Source organism: Polypterus senegalus, chromosome 1, assembly GCF_016835505.1.
Source record: "Polypterus senegalus isolate Bchr_013 chromosome 1, ASM1683550v1, whole genome shotgun sequence".
Lineage (NCBI taxonomy): Eukaryota > Metazoa > Chordata > Cladistia > Polypteriformes > Polypteridae > Polypterus > Polypterus senegalus.
Genome location: NC_053154.1, coordinates 289821218 through 289841202, shown reverse-complemented (window position 1 = coordinate 289841202; position 19985 = coordinate 289821218).

Genomic DNA, 19985 nt, shown 5'->3' with positions numbered 1-19985 from the left:
ATACCTTCTGCTTCCATCTTTCAAAGCAGCCAGTCTGTCTCCAAGTTTTTTGCATTCGGAGCTGACATTTACTGCTTTTTCCTCGGCACTGGGAGCTAAATTTTCGGCTATTTCAATCCGAGTTGTGAATGTCTCCTTGAAATCCTCCAATTGATCAGTAAGCGTGCTCAGTTTAACCAAGTTTTCCTGAATGTGCTCTTCAATTTTACCCAGCACCTGTTGGAGCACAAGTTGCATCTCCTGTCGCAGCCTTTCATTTGCCTGTTTAAATTCCTGTCTCACCTACTATCTCAGTTTTTCATTTGCTTTTACCCTTGCTTTCTCATTTGCCTTCTTGCTTTTCTTTATATCTTGCATAAGCTCAGCGAACATCTCCTGCAGTTTAGACATTTCAATTGTGCTTTCTTGTACCGTAGATGAAGCAGCAGGCTCTACTGTAGCCGGTGTCCCCGCTGCTCCCAGCTCGTGTGGAGTAATTGAAGCCGCGGACTGTAAGGCCTTTTCCAGTTTCAGGTAATCTTCTCCGATCGGCGAGCTATCGAGATCTGCACTCACGATCATACCTTCACTCCCCTTTTTGCTCTCAGCTGGCGACGATGTAGCGGACCATGGTCCCGAGGAGTCTGTACTTTCGCCCATCTGATCCAGGTCTGTCTCTGAAAGGCCGTATCTTGAACTAGGGCTTGCTGATCTTAGCTTGGATGAAGCTTTAGTTTTCGATTTTTTCGGATCCCCTTTCTTGTTGGCCATGTTTATATATGCTTACATATACTGTAGCAGTCCCTCTCGGGTTGAATATATACAGGATATCTCATAATAAGCAGATAATATGAAAAATAACACCGCTGCTAGCGGAGCTCCATTGTTTGCAGCTGACCTTTGTCACTGAGCTGTATTTTCCTAAATTTCACCTGTTGCCATTATTTTGCAGATTTAGATTCCCAAGGGTAAAGAATAACAGATTTAAGAACTGTTTTAATTCTAGAACTATAAGGATTTTGAATTATCTGATTGTAGGGATGCTGCTGAATTCTCATTATTATTATTAAGGTTAATTGTTCTTCTTTGAACACTTTGAACACTGTTTTTTGTACCTTGGCTTGTTTTCTTGTATCTGTGTAACAATGTCTTATGTTTTGTACTTTTTCTGCTGCAAACAAATTTCTCTCTGGGATAATAAAGTCTACCCAATCGAACCAAAGGGACAATAGAGTTAGCCTCATCAGCCACAAACAGATTTTCAGTATACAGAGCAAGACAATTTCAAGTATATATGAAGCTATAACAGAAGGAATCATTAAACACAAGGAAAAGAAATGAGTGTAACTCAAGGATTAACTAAATGTAACTTAAAGCTGAAAACGCAGGAGGTCTTTGCCCCATCTTAGAGAAAATACCTTCGTCAGGTAGTGGAGGTAAACGAGTAACAAACACTCCTCCAGCAAACAAGGGTAAACTGAAAAGGAAAGCCCATACTCCCCTTCTATGAAGTGGTCCTAAGAGCAATAGGACAATCTGCAGACACCCCTCTTAATTCAGTTCAGAATAAGAGGAGAATCGATACGAGTCAGAAATTACTGGTGTCATTAGTTGATTGCAAGAGTCAGATGACATGATGTATTAGATGAGGCGATGTATCCAGAAAATGCAGGTGACATACAGATTTATTTGCACACAGGACTGACACAAACATTACCTCTTCCTGCATTGGTTGCCTGTTTGGCTGATAAATACATCGGTTATCTGAAAACATTCCCAGACTAAATAGTGAAAAATTATTTCATCTCCAGGTACTTAAAGGAAAATTGACCATTTTTCATTAAAAATCTCAGGCTTTATTAAGTCTCTATCCGCACAGGTTAAAAATGGGTTTTATTTTAGATCCCACACTCTCCTTTGAAGCATACAGTATATCAGAGCCTGTATATATATATGTTGGACTGTTTAATGATATGTTTTAATATTTAGTGTTGATGTTGATGTCCTTGGATACCGTGAAAGGTGCTTTTAAATAAAAAGTATTATTTTTATTAGTACTGGCATTTAATGCAGAAATGCGAGCTTTCTCCCAAAATTAAAAATTTACCTTTTTCAAAAAGTTTATCATTTCTCTGCTAAGGGCTTTAGTGGAAAAGGCCATGCAATTCAGCACAAGCAGACCCTTGGTTACTCTTCACCAAACAAAATGTAAAGCAGCTACTGAATTTTGTTTCTCTTTCTCAATGATCTTAATTATCCCAACTCCTCAAAATGCTGTCAGTCCTTATAACTAGCGGATATTTGCTCTAATGAGTGAGAACTAAAGTGGTAACATTTTATTGTTTTGTTTTTCCAGCTTGCATGAGTGTCATTGTTTTGTTGCTTTGATGCTGCATGTGAAGTAGCTCTTTAAGCTCAAACGAAGTGTTAAAGGTAGGATCTCACAAAAAAATTCTATCTATCCATCCATCCATTTTCTTATCCCACTTATCAAGGGCAGGGTTTTGTAGAAACTGGAGCCTATCTCAGAGACTGGGTTTCACATGGTGAGTATGTGTGTGTTCACCCCACAAGGGATTAGCACTCTGTCCAGGGATTGTTCCTGCCTTACACCCAATGAAAACAATCCAGTTCTTCTGCAATCTAACAAAAAAAAATCAATCAAAGAGTATTACATTTTGTCTTCAGCCAGCGCTACTTCTGTGATGCTGAGTTTTATTTTGCCCTTCAATTAATTTGCCAATGTCTGATCTCATGTATCGACCAGCATCTGTTTGACTGCCGCTGTCTGACCAGTTTTCCTGAATTTGCCCTTAAATGTATTCTCTACTTGTCAGGAGCACATTATTAATTTGTTGATGCTGCAGGCTAATTTCTACATTTATGCTTTGTGTTATAGACATTAATATTTAAGAGAAGATATATTTGCAAAAGTATAACAAAACCTCCATCCTTTTGTTATTGTGCTTTTCTACTTTTTATACATTGAAATGCCATTTAAATGGGCTTCATCTTTAGCAGATTTGTTTTTTTTTTAATCTCAGAATGGGTTAATGTAGTTGCTTCTGGTCAGCCACATTTCCTTTTTGGCACCTGTAAATTGTTGGTGTTTTTTTTAGGATTTAGGATTAGGTCCTACCCAGGACCGACTTAACAGCATCATAGGGAAAGTAGTGCTCTGGGGAACTTGTTTTGATAGCAAAACAGAAACATACACGGGCATCTGAAACATGGTGGGCGACTGTACATCTGGGGTCCCGAGCCAGTAACCATTGTGGCCTTATGTTGAGATGGCCCTGGCTCCTACCGGCCAATTGCTCTGATTAGATTTGTCATCCATTTTTCCACCTCCTGGTTAACTATAATAGTGGATATTATCAGAATTATTAGAATATGCTGTTTATTGATTTCAGTTCAGCATTTAACACTATCATCCCTCAAAAGCTCATAAAGAGTCTGAGACAGCTAGGCTACAATACATCTCACTAAAGTTAAATCTCTGGACTTTCTGAGAGAACTAAGGCAGTCTGCTTTGGCAATAACATCTCCAGCAACACCGCATCGAGCTCCATCATCCCCCCAAAGGCAGTGTGCTCAACCCAATGCTGCCCACCCTGTTGACTCATTGCTGTACCGGTCAATATCTGCTCTCATCTACATGTCCTTCAGAACCTACTCCCACTTGGCCAAAGCCGTCTCCACAGACAGGATAATGTTCTTTGATTTTTCCAGCACCTTCAACGCTATTCTGCCTCACTGACTGGAGAAAAAACTCAAGGCTTTGAACCTTAATGCCCCCACAATCTCCTGAATCATGGACTACCTGACCAACAGACAACAGTTTGTGAGGCTGAGGGACTGTGTCAGAAATGGTGGTGTGTAATACTTGAGCACTTCAGGGAACTGTCCTGTCTCACTTCCTGTTTACCCTCTATGCAACAGACTTCCAGCACAATATCAGCACTTGCCATCTACAGAAATTTTTAGATGACTCATCTATCATAGGCTGCATTAATAATTGAGATGAGTCAGAGTACAGAAAAGTTATGGAGGACGTGGTCTTGTGGTGCAGGGACAACAACCTGCAACTCAACATCCACACGAAAAAGAGCTGGTGGTGGAATTCTCTGAGAATTGAAGCCTCTGAGACCAGTCACCAGTCACTGTTTTGTTGCTTTGATGCTGCATGTGATGTATGACATCATGGCAGTCAGCTCATTAAGCACAGATGACGTTTCAAAGGAAAGGATCTAACAAAACAATTCTGTCTATCTATCCATCCATCCATCCATTAATTTTCTTATCCCACTTATCAAGGGCAGGATTTCGTTTTTATACAATGGAGCTTATCTCAGAGATTGGGTTTCACAGTGTCCTCTGCATTCCTCACATAATCCAAAAACATACAGGTTAGGTGGATTGGGGTGGGGACATGGACATTGTGATGCAGAGCTACAAGTACCTAGGGGGTCACATACACAGCACTCTGAGCTGGTCTGACAACACAGGGGTGCTGTACAAGAAAGGCCAGAGCAAACCTTACTTCCTAAGGAGACTTAAGTCTTTTGACATGCAAGCTGTTGGAAATGTTCTATCAGTCCATAGTAGCCAGTATGTTGTTCTTCTACACTGCAGTCTCCTGGGGAAGCAACCTAAGCACAGAAAAGCACAATGCCTGAACAATCTTTTCAAGAAAGCCTGCTCCATCACAAGATGAACCATGGACAAACTGTGTTTGTGGAAAGAAGAATGGTGGTAAAATTGGATGCCATCATAAAAAAATTCCCTCCACCCCCTCTAGGAGCACTTTGAGCCACAAGTACATCTGACCACGGTGTGTTAAGAAGCACCTCTGGGGTCTTTTATGTCCAGTGCTATCAGGCAACTCAATGCTTCCACCAGATGTGCTTGTTACGTCTATCTATCTATCTATCTATCTATCTATCTATCTATCTATCTATCTATCTATCTATCTATCTATCTATCTATCTATCTATTATCAATTGATTGATTGATTGATTGACTGTATTACTGGTCCTGTGAATCTGTATCCTTCTGTTTTATTTTTCTGCTGCTGTATGCATCTGATTACCCCCTTGAGATTAATAAACTTTATCTAATCTAATCTACTACTGCAAATTGCAACTCAAACAGCAACATCAAGTTTGCTGATGACACAACAGTAAAACTGAGATAAATCAGCATACACACTAGAAGTGGAAGAACTAGTGAAGTGATGCAAGGACAACACCAGCTGTTACTCGATACAGAAAGTCAAAAGAGATGATTGCTGATTTTAGGAAGATCCATGCTGTTCACTCCCCATTACATATCGACAGGACTCTGGTGGTGATCAAACAGGTCAAGAGCACTAAATTCTTCAGTGTAGCACCTTGTAACAGAGTTGTCACAGATAATGAGTCATAATCTAAATTATTTTTTGATATTGCCTCTGGGTTTTTGTACTTTTTAATTTTAGTTTTGCCATCATTCTTATTCTAAAGACTCTATTTTATATTTTTCAGAGGCTTACAAGGCTATCGTGATTATTTCTGCACTGTCGCAATTTTGGGTTTTTACTTTGATCACTCAAGAATTTGTTGTCAAGTTTATCGCCAATTGAATGTTAACCTTGGGGCGATGCAGAATACACTACTTTAGTATTATTACTTTTTTATTTAATTGTATTAACATGGCTTTGTAAGAGACCTGCCTTGACCAGCACAGAAAACTGAAAATGGAGAAAGTACCTCGGTCCTCAACTTACTATGTGTATAGTCATGGTCACAATGAAAATTGAACCAAAAAGGAGGTTTGCTGTTATAAAACATATCTATAATATTTAGATAGATAGTGTTTTATCTTGGTAGAATTCTATATTACTCTACTTTCTCTCTTTTGTATTTTTTATTATGTAGACTTTATCAGAATGGCTGAAATTTCATATCTCACCACTATTTCTAAGGTACTTTACAACTTCTCCCCTCCTTCACTTCTACCTCTATAAAAGGACAAGCATGAGTTAAGTTACAACTTTAAATAATTTATTACTGACAATATTCATAAAATAATGACAATAAGCAAAATACATGTGAATATTACCAAAAATAAAACCTGATAATGGAGTTTCAGGCGGCAGACTTGTAGGTACTTAAATGTCTCCAGTTAAGTCATCACTTCTATTCAGCTTTCTTCAGGAAAGACCGTATGCCTGTGTCAATATGGCTGCTGAGCAGTGCTCCTCAGTGTGTTCTCTTTATGGCCATGATGATGTGGGGATGGGGGATTTCTTAAAGTGACCAAATTTATAGATTCTTTCTTCAAATCCTTACATTAATGGGCATCATGGTACAGAATGGCCTCTAATTCAAAACCAGTCCCAAACAGCAGACAAATGGGTGCACACACTGCTTTTTCACATCTGCCCCCAAGACCATTGCTTGAGTTGAAGCTTACAAAATATTTATCAACTTATGTACAAAATTTTCCGCAAGAACAGATAGCAAGAAATATAATTAAAGTTCTGTCTCTCTATTTTAATCTACCTTTATCGTCTACCACCAATAAAACCAAGCTTCCATTTTGCTTGAATGCTGCTCGTTAATAAAATTTAAAAGCAGAGAAGGTTGATGTGATAAGTATTTTATATTTAGTCCAAGGACAAACACCATTTTCCTTGCACAACTCTCTCTTCAAGAACCCCTATAAGAAAAGAAGAAACACATCCCCTCTCAACTACAGCAACCACTGAGGGATCAAAACACTTTCCATACTTATTCGCACAAGGCAAACCCACTAAAGGAAAGTACATTGGAAAGCCGATATGTTACCGTTTTACTCCAAAAGCCATAGGCAGAGAATAAAGTTGTAACATTGAATTGTGGTTTACTTTAACTTATTTTAAACAGCAAAGACTTTTACAGGTTGCACATTTACTCACCCTATGTGATGAATTGAAAGTTTTATGAATTGTACAGAAATGAACAGGTAAAAAAAATAATATCAGGTACAATACAAGGTGATGGAGTGGGTGACTCCTTAACTGAGCTTCGGGAAAGCAAAATTTACAGTCATTGCCAGTTTTCCTTCTTCCACGTTACAGTTAGCTTTCCATGATGTTCGTTACCCCGTCTTTTTTCTCTTGATGGCAGTCATTTGCATTAACTGCAACCCTTTTTCTCTGTACAATCACTTCTTAACACTGAGCCAAAAAAGGACATGATTCCTAAAAATATCCCACTTGCTACAGCATTATTCCTGACAAATATTGACAAATTAAAAAAACAAGGATCAGCTAATTTTATTTTTTCAATTCCCCCAAATCAAATTTTAATCAAACCACTCAAAGTGTTTTTTAGGTTTTGGAGTACAGGTGATGGACAGGTTGACAGACGAGATTAGACAAGAGTCCCCGTGGACTATGATGTTTGCTGATGACATTGTGATCTGTAGCGATAGTAGGGAGCAGGTTGAGGAGACCCTGGAGAGGTGGAGGTATGCTCTAGAGAGGAGAGGAATGAAGGTCAATAGGAACAAAACAGAATATGGGTGTGAATGAGAAGGAGGTCAGTGGAATGGTGAGGATGCAGGGAGTAGAGTTGGTGAAGGTGGGTGAGTTTAAATACGTGGGATCAAAAGTACAGAGTAATGGAAGAGAGGTGAAAAAGAGAGTACAGGCAGGGTGGAATGGGTGGAGAAGAGTGTCAGGAGTAATTTGTTACAGACGGACATCAGCAAGAGTGAAAGGGAATGTCTACAGGACGGTAGTGAGACCAGCTATGTTATATGGGTTGGAGACGATGGTACTGACCAGAAAGCAGGAGACAAAGCTGGAGGAAAGAGAGTTAAAGATGCTAAGATTTGCACTCAGTGTGACGAGGATGAACAGGATCAGAAATGAGTACATTAGAGGGTCAGCTCAAGTTAGAAGGTTGGGAGACAAAGTCAGAGAGGCAAGATTGCGTTGGTTTGGACATGTGCAGAGGAGAGATGCTGGGTATATTGGGAGAAGGATGCTAAGGATAAAGCTGTCAGGTAAGAGGAAAAGTAGAAGGCCTAAGCGAAGGTTTATGGATGTGGTGAGAGAGGACATGCAGGTGATGGGTGTGACAGAAGAAGATGACGAGGACAGGAAGATATGGAAGAAGTTGATCCGCTGTGGTGACCCCTAACGGGAGCGGCCGAAAGAAGAAGAAGAGGAGTACAGGTAGTTGTTGACTTATGACCATGTTCGGTTTCAATGGACTAGTCATAAGTAGATCTGGATGCAAGACTGACCAGTATATGTATTCAAAACTGATCATATGTATGGTACAATACTGTACTGTACAGTAAGTCCCTTAAGTCCTAATGTTTGTTTTATATCCTTTTTAATCATCATTCTTAGCAGACTGTATAGATTTTCTAACTTTTTTGTTTTCTGTGTAAATTATTTTTCAATTTTATTATTTTGTTTTGTTATTACTGTTGCTTGCATGGGTGCCAAACTTTTAACAGCTTCACTGGTCCTTTCTTTGTCTGTGTTATATCATATCACCAATGTGATCCTCTCCGAGTGTTCATTGTATTAACTTTTAGCGAAGAAATTTTACCAGCAGAATTTCAGCATTAATGGTTTCTGCTTTTGCATTTCATCCTGTTATTAATAAACATTAACAAATAAAGGAGTTTAGTGTGGTTTCATTTCCCCTTTGTGGTGGTTTGCACAAAGCAGCACATTGTGAGTCACAACAGAGAAGCTTCGGAGATTAACCAGATTCCAACCCAGAGTGCAGCAGTACGATGCATGCGGTGAACACCGGTTACAAAGTGATCACATTTACTTTTTTTCCTCCCTCATACTGCTTGATCAGCTTAATTTTTGTATCAAGATCAATTGCCTTTTTCTCTGTAAGTGTGAGAAAAATGTAACTAAACATAGTCGAAACCACTGCAGATAATAAACTGAGATTGAGAAGAATGAGTCACAGCATGCGGAGTTGGCATGGTGAAAAGTGTCGTTTGCCCATGAGATATGGTAACGGTTATAAGTCAAATTGTCCTAAGACGCATAGATCATAAGTCGACAACTACCTGTATTTAGCTTTTCTAGGGGTGGAAGTTTATCCCTAATTATTGCTATATCAAAATATCCTTTTTTAGTGGATACCTACTGGCCTAGATACACTGTATCATCCTCACAAATTTCAGCTTTTTAATTAAATGGCAAATAGTATCTTTGTTGATGAGTGAATGAGTCCGTCGGTCATTCAACTTTGAATTTTACATATATATGGTGCCTTCTATAGACAGGTGTGTGCCTTTTCTAATCATGGCCAATCAATTGAATTAACCACAGGTGGACTCCAAACCAGGTGTAGAAACATCCCAGTGATGATCCGTAGAATGAGATGCACCTGAGCTAAATTTCAAGTATCATAGCAAATAATAACAATAACTTTATTTATATAGAACTTTATCATATATTTACATGTACTCAGAGTGCCTTCCAAAAAACAATAAAGAAATGCCATAGTTATGTGGATATTATCATTGATTGATATTACAATAATTTCTGATAAATGTAAGGAAACTAAACAGAAAATCAACATGGGTGTTGTTAAACTAAATTTAAATACTGAAGAGCAAAACAAACCTTCAATCTTATCAGACACAGGTTTATATTGTACTTTAATTAGAAGCTTTATACATAAAGATAGCAAGAGAACAACCAGAATTAATTTGCATATATATATAAAGTATACAGTACATATCTATATTTGACTTAGGCATGTGTACATAGCAACACATTAAGTGGAGAGAGATGTTATTAAATTCAGTGAACAGATACAAAAGCAAATAAAACAGTTCATAGCAGTTTTGGTTGATTAAGGATGTAGATGGAGCTCTTGATTCCTGAATGTGATTAGCTGACCTAGTAACATGGAGGAGAGGAAAACAAAACTGAGGCAATCGAAGAAAAATAAACCTCTGCAGGGCCACGGTCAGAAGACAAAAGTGACCACTCAAATAGTTAAATCTTATGGTAATCAGGTTCTGTGTCATAGAAGTCAGGATGATCTAGGCCAGCTGGTCACCCATCCTACAATGGGCATGGTTGTTACAGTCATCTATAAAGGTTTCCAAATCCTCCTTGTTTCCTCCAGTATCCCAGGTGACTGCAGAATAGAGTGCTTAGCGCAGGTTTGGCCACCACACAGGACAGGAGACAAAAAAACAAACAAACAAACAAAGGATTAATGCAAGGTATTTATTTATACATGAAATAGCTACACGAATTACCCTGCCATGCTGTGTTATGTTGTAAGTACTAGAAAGCCAGATTTAAAAACTGAGATTTTTGAAATGTTCCACAGATTTAGCCTGGTGTATTTCAACTAGTAGGTTATTCCATATTTTAAGTGCATAAGAACAAAAAACTGCCTCACCAATTCTTTTATGCTTAATTCTTGGAATAACAAGCAAACCAGTTTTTGCAAATCTAAGATTACAATTCAGTATATAAGGAAACAGGCATTCTGAAATGTAGGAAGGGAAAAATGAAGAACCTTATATAGAAGTTGAAGTATTTTAAAATCAATTCTAAAGGACACTGGCAGGAAATACACAAATGCATGTACTAATTTTTCAGCATCTTTAAATGTTGTGAGAGATCACACCCTTGCAATGTTCCTTAGATGGAAGAAAGCAGTCTTAGTTATATTATTAATATGCAATCTTAAATTAAGGTCAGAGTCAACATTAACACCTAAATTCTTAACCTCTGCTTTGATTTACGGGGCCAGATGATTAATTTTGTTTCTAAGAATGACACTTTGTTTATTGTGGTCAATAACATAACAGTTCTGTTTTTTCATTGTTTAGTTTCAGGACATTCATATTCATCCATTCTGTTATACTAGAAAGTCACTGGATTAAAGGTTTTTGAGTCTCTTGGTCATCAGGCACAATAAATAAACAGAGCTGTGTGTCATCAGCATAGCTATGGTAATTTTCGTTGTATTTTAAAATAATTTTGCCTAACAGAAGTGTGTACTGTGAGAATAATAATGGTCTCAAACTTGGTCCCTCAGGTACTCCATATAGAATATCATGTATCTTTGATGCACAACTGCCATAACTGACAATGAATTTCCTTCTATTTATGTGAGATTTAAACAAGCCTAAGGCAGTACCTCAAAGCCCTACCCACTGGCTAAGGCAGTTTATCAGAATATCATGATCGATGCTGCACTCAAATCTAGCAAAACAAATGCAGATATTTTATTTACATCTGCATTCACTTGCAAATCATTTACTAATTTAACTAGAACCATTTCAGTATTCTGATATGATCTAAAACCTGACTGATTCTTACCTTGAAAAAAAATGTTATTCAAATAATCACTCAACTGCTAAAAAACTACTTTTTCTAGAATTTTACTGAGAAAAGGCAAATTGGGGGGTGGCCTATAATTGTCTAAGTCAGAACAATCAAGGTTATTTTTCTTGAGCAGAGGTTTAATTGCAGCAGTTCTGAATGAATCTGGGAAATCAGAAAATTCTTTAAAGAAGGTTGTAGGATTGAGGTCTAATACCCAAGTGGACTGTATTAAATGAGTAATTATTATATGAAGCTCAGATAAACTAATTTTAGTGAAGGAGCTAAGTCACATTTCTGAGCTTGTTTAAGCTCAGCAATATTTTTCTTTGAAGTCAGTATCTATATATATAATTCACTAAGGCAAGACAACCATGGAAAGCACGCCGGAAGGGGCGTGGATTCACTAAGCCGCCGACAAGTGAGACGCCCATGGCGCATGCAGGAAGGAGCCACTCCCACCAACTCTAAGACCATTGGATACGACGACAACTCACAGAAACATGCCCACCAACTCGGACGCAATGACACAGGAAAAACGGCATCATTTATGTTCGTCTGTCATAGAGTCCACATGCAGCTCTGAGCCACGTTGACTGTTCATAGTGGCATGTTTCTCGCCGAAGTGAATCGCTATATGCAGCGCGTTAAACAGTTTGCGAGGGGTATCCCATGGGATCCTTAAAACAATCCTTTAAAACTAAGGTTAAAACACAATGAAGGAAGCAGTCTTTAAAAAACAATAAACCCTGTGCCTCTGTTTCATTACCATCTCACCTGCTTCACTAATGCAGGCCCTGCAACAGTTGAGACGCTCTCTCAGCAGCTGACCTTCTCTGTGCCTGACCAGTTCACACAGAGGCACCACACGACGCGGCAGGACTATCTAAGAGGAGGCATGTTTGTCACGGATGTAAATCTCTGTATGCGGCATGTAAAACAGTTTGTTTGTCGCGGATGTGAATCGTTGTATGCAGTGTGTAAAACAGTTTCAAAGGGGTTTCCCATGGTCTTAGACTCGGTGGCCGGGTCTCTGTCAGTTGCTCTTGCGACCGGGCACATGACCAGGCAGTGTGTGTGCTTCAAGAGCGTGGGTGGACGCGACAGCACCATCTAAGAAGATTCATATTTGTTGCGGATGTAAATCGCTGTATTCAGCGTGTAAAACGCTGTATTGTATGTTGCCCTCTCCAGAGTTACATCTTTTCATTCACCTACAGTCGTATACACAATGAAGCAACCAGTCTTTAAAACCAAGTTTTGATTCTGACGCCTTGCGACCGCATGCACCATAGCAAACTGTTTTACACTCTACATACAGCAATTCGCATCCGCGACAAACATGCGTCTTCTTAGATGCTCCTGCACTTTGTACACACCGCCCTTCCACCTCGCTACCACCGTGGTCGGGATTCTTGGTTGATTATATATAGAAAGGCAGCCAAAACCGCACAGAGCAATGAAAAGTCTATGTGAGTCACAGCTGCATCTGAACTGTGCACAGACGACAACGACTCGAGTGATGAGTTGGAGGTGGGCACATGAGCAGGCAGTGCATACTGGGCGAGAAATCAGCAGACTAGCATGATGAAGGCAGCGGAGTGGACGTCCTTCTCCTCTCCTCCCGTTCCACCCTCCGCGCCTGAGTGCCGCAGAAACGATTGTGTGTTGGTTCGTTCCATGCATTGTTACAATGTTGCTTTTCTTGCTGATTTATTACATTTCCGATTTTTCAAATGTTAATTTTCTCCCTGTGCTTAAAAATCATTAAAAAACCAGGCCTGATTATGCGGCGTATGGTACGCCGCGGGTTGGCTACTAGTCTGATATTATCTATCTGTCCTCTAAAAGATACTGCAAAATCTTTACTGTTTGCCTCTCATGCTTCCAGTGCTAATGGAGCTGGATTTAAAAAGCAATCAACGGTTGAAAATAAGACTTTTGGATTTTCTGCTCTGTTATTAATAATGTTAGAACAGTAAGATGCTCTCTTTAGATGAACTGCGGAATTATTTTTAGTTACGTGAGACTGTAGGATTTCACAATGGACCATTAGTTTAGTCTTTCTCTATTGTGTTTTGTCTTACGGCACTGTCATTTAAGTTTACGGACTGTTCTCAGTACTCCACAGTACTACAACTCTAAATAACTTCTTAACATGTTTTTCAGGTGCTCCCATTAAAATGCTTTGATAATATCATTTACATTGCTGCCTACACTGAAAAAGTCAGTAAGAATTCAGGCTATTAATTATAATAGAAAATCTGGCAGCAGCTGTGGTGTCAAAATAATACCACTTAACAACATACTCCTCTTTAGTTCTAGTCATAGATAGCGCTACTGTTAAAGAAATACAGTAATCAGATATATAACGATAATTAATGTTAAGCTCCTTTCATATGACTAAATCTAGAGTGTGGCCCCCTTTAAGTGTTGGCTGGGTGATATGCTGACTAAGATCAAATGATCAAAAGGTTCATAAATACTTTTGCCTTGGCATTACCTAGATCATCTATATGAAGATTAAAATTGCCCAGTATTTCAAACCTATCATAAGCCATTATCATTCCAGATAATAGATTTGAATTCATCAATAAAGGACACATTATATTTTGCAGATGATAAACGGTAAGTAGTAGAGAATGTGAAATTCCTTGAATAACTCGTGCAAAATACTCAAAAGATGTGAAATTATAAAGACTGATAACATTATAATGTAGCTGGCTTCCCATAGCGAACAGAATTAAAGAAATTAGATAGATAGATAGATAGATAGATAGATAGATAGATAGATAGATAGATAGATAGATAGATAGATAGATAGATAGATAGATAGATAGATAGACGTAACAAGCACATCTGGTGGAAGCATTGAGTTGCCTGATAGCACTGGACATAAAAGACCCCAGAGGTGCTTCTTAGCACACCGTGGTCAGATGTACTTGTGGCTCAAAGTGCTCCTAGAGGGGGTGGAGGGAATTTTTTTATGATGGCATCCAATTTTACCACCATTCTTCTTTCCACAAACACAGTTTGTCCATGGTTCATCTTGTGATGGAGCAGGCTTTCTTGAAAAGATTGTTCAGGCATTGTGCTTTTTTGTGCTTAGGTTGCTTCCCCAGGAGACTGCAATGTAGAAGAACAATATACTGGCTACTATGGACTGATAGAACATTTCCAACAGCTTGCACGACAAAAAACAATATTAAATTAAAGAGTAATAAAAATGCATGTAAAAGCAGACAATAACTTTGAGTAATGTTAGCATTTGCTCCCCCGGGTGGAATTGAAAAGTCGCATAGTGTGGGGGAGAAACGATCTCCTCAGTCCGTCAGTGGAGCAAGACAGTGACAAAAGTCTGTCGCTGAAGCTGCTCCTCTGCCTGGAGATGACACTGTTTAGTGGATGCAGTGGATTATTCATGATTGACAGGAGTTTGCTTAATGCCCGTCGCTCTGCTATGGATGTTAAACTGTCCAACTTTAGTCCTACAATAGAGCCTGCCTTCTTAACAAGTTTGTCCAGGCGTGAGGCATCCTTCATCTTTATGCTGCCTCCCTAGTGCACCAACGCGTAGAAGAGGGCACTCGCCACAACCGTCTGGTAGAACATCTGCAGCATCTTATTCCAGATATTGAAGGATGCCAACCTTCTAAGAAAGTATAGTCGGCTCTGTCCTTTCTTACACAGAGCATCAGTATTAGCAGTCCAGTCCAATTTGTCATCCAGCTGCACTCCCAGATATTTATAGGTCTGTACCCTCTGCATACAGTCACCTCTTATGATCGCAGGGTCTATGAGGGGCTTGGGCCTCCTAAAATCCACCACCAGCTCCTTGGTTTATCTGGTGTTCAGTTGTAGATGGTTTGAGTCGCACCATTTAACGAAGTCCTTGATTAGGTTCCTATACTCCTCCTCCTGCCCACTCCTGATGCAGCCCACAGTAGCAGTGTCGTCTGCAAACGTTTGCATGTGGCAGGACTCCGAGTTGTATTGGAAGTTCGATGTGCTGTATATAGGCTGAACAGGACCGGAGAAAGTACAGTCCCTTACGGCACTCCTGTGTTGCTGACCACAATGTCAGACCTGCAGTTCCCGAGATGCACATACTGAGGTCTGTCTTTAAGATAGTCCACGATCCATGCTACCAGATATAAATCTACACCCATCTCTGTCAGTTTGTCCCTAAGGAGCAGAGGCTGGATGGTGTTGAAGGCACTAGAGAAGTCCAGAAACATAATTCGTACAGCACCACTGCCTCTCTCCAAGTGGGAGAGGGATCGGTGTAGCATATGGATGATATCATCCTCCGCTCCCACCTTCTCCTGGTATGCAGACTGTAGATATTCATGTCTATCATTAAATATATTATTCAATAGCCAAGAGCATTGAATTACCTTAGTGATGTTTTCAGAGAGGACCTGTGCTCCAAGTCTACTGGGGTGTAGGCCATCTAAAGAAAAGCCATCTCTCCCAGAAGAGATCCCAGTTATCTACAATGCCGAAATTGTTCTTGTCACAGAAAGTCTTCAGCCAGTTGTTCAGGGAGTGAAATGTTCTGAACGCTTCATCTCATCTTCTCATCATCGGAAGTGGTCCTGAGATAATGATCCCCGCAGCCAGGGTACTCTCCATGATGGAATGAACAAGCGAAGTCCTTCTTCAGTATCTCAGATTTATGGTGCTGAATGTTATTTACATCCACATGAAAAACAACACTTCCAAATTGTCTGTGCTTGAGCTTCTCAAAGATTGGTGGTACTTTCTTTACGATATCCAAGACACAAGCTCCAGGGCTGCAGGATTCAAAAGTCTTGTGGTCAGATGATGGAAAGTTTAAATTGCAAACAATTGAATCTCAAATAATTAAAAGGCCCTTATGAGGTGTAGGCAGGTCAGGGGAGAGAAGAGATCCAAAGCGGTGGGTGGTCTTCAGTGGAGCAGGGGTGAAGCTGACTCGTCACAGCGTACTGGTAGAGTGTCACAGAGCTGATGATGTCAAGATTTCCGGAGTGCTTCTGAGGGAGTCTTCTTGTAGTTCTCGTAGTCTGGCTTTCTGTTTCTGAAGCACAAACTTGTGTGTGAGGATCTGCTGAATCTGTTTATCTACGATCTTGAGTTGTTCTTTGACATGCTGTAGTTCATGATCCACCATGTTGGCCGTGGCTTCAAAGTCTGAAAAACAGAGAAAGACAATTATCCAATAAAACAATATTCAATCAAAAATACATGCTAAATGAAAAGAAATGTTAAGACAAAATTTGAAAGAGCAAGTAAGCTCAGAGGGAGAGGAGAGCTTCACATGGTCTGAATAATTATGTCCATATGATATCTACATTTTTTTTATTATTTCTAAAAACCTTTTTTTCATTATCATTCTGGAGTATTGAATGTTGCTTGATATGGGAAAAAACAGAATAAGGCTGCAGTAGAGCAAGAAGTAAAAAAAAGTGAAGTGAATCCCCTGTATAATGCAATGTGCTTCCATGCTACCAACAGTTGGACTGGAGGACTGCTATGGCCCCCAAAACACTGTTGCAAACGCTTACTTTGAGATGCTGAAGTATTTACCTCCAGGAAATCACGTACCATCCTGTGGAGAAATGACATTATTTTCATAGGGATTACTGTTGGTCATGACCAACATCTCTCTTAGGCCTTGTGAGGCCTGATGCCTGCACTTACACTTCTAACAATCCACTTTCTACTGTTTGGCTCTCTCCATTCCTACGGTCTTTATGTCATAAGAGGACTTTGGAGTGCGAGTGGATATTCTCTCTAAACAACCAAACAGTATGGAGATGCTATTAAAAAAGTGACACAATGTTTTGTTATATAAAGTCCACTGTATTTGGAGAGCAATTAATGGGAGGTTCTCTTTAGGGAGAATAATACACTTAAAAGGCCTTGTCTAAAATATCATATTCATTTTAGATCTTGTAATTAGATGGACATGGTACTAGAGAGGGGCTTTAGACTGATCAAAGGACAGAGGATTATAAACTATGAGGGGACGAGGTGACAAAAGACTTTAAAAGTTATGAAGAACATAAGTAATGATGATGACAGCTATTAGATCATAGATGTAAGCTGGAACAATGTAAATTTCACACAAATGTTACTAAATTACAACAATGATTCCCAAAGCTACGAGGGAACATTGCTAACCACTGTGCCACCTTAACTCCCATATATAAATATTCTGTAGCTTACATTTATTTTATTGTTTTTAATGACTGATGTTTCTAAGTTACTTATTTTTAAACTCTGAAGTTTAATTTTTCAAACATGTAATTTTTCTGACAAACTCCTGACAGAATCCTGCCTCATGGCAAATCTCTTCCTGCGTATGAGTCACAACTGCTGTGTACATCGTGTTAATGAGCAGTGCCGGTCTGCTAGGCTGTTCTGCTATAGAGTATCCTCCAGAAACGACCCACTTATGGTCATAGGAGGGCTTTTTCATTGCTCTAAAAATCTTTCACTCTCAGTGTTGTGACTCAAACGTCTGCCTTCACTCAATGTGACATCCTGATATTTGCTTGAACATGGCTATAATAGAGAAAACACCAGTGACTGACGTGTAGGACATTTATTTTACAGTATACAGCTATTTCTCATGACCTTAAAACTCCTGACGAAAACTGCAACAAAAATAAAAACTTCAGCACAACAGCCTCAATATAAGACCAGGATCAGAATGTGTCTGTGCATTTCACTCACTTCCATTATTTCTGTGCTTTCCTTCCATTTTCTGTTTTCTATTACTTCTCTTACATTCCTTCTTTTCTTTCTTTATTTATTACTTATGATCTTTTGATTTTTACGCACTGCGGAGTGTGTCCCCATAATGCCAATTTTAAGGTCTTCTACAAATGTCTGTATACTTGCACAACCTTTTCAGATTTGACATCGAAGATGATTAAGTGAGTTTACAAAATGAGCAGATGGATTTAAGGACTGTTGGATGGATAAACAGATGGGTGGATACTAACAAAAAGCCAAGCATACCATCTGAGTGATGACCAGCTGCAATGTGATAGCACCTAACAAATTCATCCAGTAACAAACTACAATAATTTTGCCTCATAAGAACTGAGAAACCTGTTTTGGCAGTTAATGATTTTTACAAAGTGGATGAACATACTCTGTATGTTCAATTCATCACAATGCCTGCGCCACCACCACCTACTCAAAGCATCATGATGCACCAACATTGATGGACTGAAAGCCAGAAGTCTACATGACCATCATCATCAGGTCCTTCCATGAAAACCCTAAATACAAAGAGGACTGTTTGATTTATGTTAGGTAGATTGCCCAGAGGGGACTGGGCGGTCTCTTGGTTTGGAACCCCACAGATTTTATTTTTTTTCTCCAGCATTTGGAGTTTTTTTTTTTTTTCTGTCCACCCTGGCCATCGGACCTTACTTATTCTATGTTAATTAATTTTGACTTATGTTTATTTTTTATTGTGTCTTCTATTTTTGTATTCATTTTGTAAAGCACTTTGAGCTATTTTTTTTTGTATGAATATGTGCTATATAAATAAATGTTGATTGATTGATTGATTGATTTATCTTATATTTTAGGTTGAAATTTGGAACTTTATTTTCTTACACGAGTTTAAATTTTGTTTCTTTGTTTCGGAAAGTTTTAAAAAAAAATTTTCACTTACTGTATATTTTAACTGCATCACATCACCACGTTGAAATTCACTACAGCTAGCCGCTGGGGTCTGCTTTCCTGATATTAGTTGTGTGAAGGAAAACACAGATTAAGGGTTGGGGATTCGTCCCCGTATACTGTAAATCACAGCAAAAGTAGAGAGTATACTGAATAACGGTCAGGTTTGCAATTTACAATTGACAGAGAATGGTGGTAACATGGATGTATTTATGAGGTGGGAACGGAAGTAGGAATGCTGGGAAGATGATGCAGAGGATCATGGGATGGTAGTGACGTCATCTGGAAGGGACCGGAGGCGAATTCACAACACGGAAGCAGCTTGGACATCTAGATGAGGTTTTTGAGACAAATTCAAGGAGTAGTGGTTTTTTGTTGTTTCCTGTTAAAATAAAGAGAGTGGCATTATCACGTTGTCTTAGTCCCCTGTCTTGTGGTTTCGCGTGGCTCGTCGGGTCATTTAGCTGCCCCCAATCACTTGTGTGTGACAGTTGATAAATTACAGTGCAGTGGCAAGAGCTGCTTGGTCCAATACTCCAATTCAACCAATAAACTATTGCTTTCAGGAGATTTAGTGTTCAGTATTCTTCTCTTGATATTGACCCGCTTTACATCTAAGTGTCTTGGCTCGTCTTATTACATAAAATGTTTTGGTGAAGGACCTTTTGGATCTCACTTCTGACTACAGTTACAACTAACCCCTTGTCATTTACTCTGAAGAGCTTATCGTTTGTTTTTTAAAGTTTACTTCTCAATCTTTGTGAAAAAGAATTATTTTTATTTTGTTTCTGAGGCAAACCCCTACCCGCCAGTCAATTTTTTGAAGAATTATGCCATTGGGGCACTTGATTTTGAAAAGAAGGCAGGCAGCTGCATGTGTGGGCAGCATGGGTTTTTGAACTGTTTCATGTTTTATTACGACTGGCTGGAATAACAGTGCATTTCAAAAAGATAACATTTA